We start from the raw sequence: 207 nt of genomic DNA, 5'->3' as shown, positions 1-207 counted from the left end.
GTCTACCACGGGTAATCTTTATGACATTTGACACCCCAGTGGCACACGTTTTAGCATCACAGAAACCTCAGTACAGTAAATTGACAGAAAAGTGGTGTGCCACTTAGAATAATGTTTCTCCAAAATATAATAACAATTGACTTTTAAATACAAAGGCCTTCTACAAGATCTTGTTGACTTTTAACAAGATGCTTAAGTAAAAATTAA

Source organism: Elephantulus edwardii, unplaced genomic scaffold (assembly GCF_000299155.1).
Source record: "Elephantulus edwardii isolate Elephantulus edwardi_28Jun2011 unplaced genomic scaffold, EleEdw1.0 scaffold00175, whole genome shotgun sequence".
Classification (NCBI taxonomy): Eukaryota; Metazoa; Chordata; class Mammalia; order Macroscelidea; family Macroscelididae; genus Elephantulus; species Elephantulus edwardii.
The sequence above is the reverse complement of the archived record's forward strand: the minus strand, read 5'-3'. Positions refer to the sequence as shown.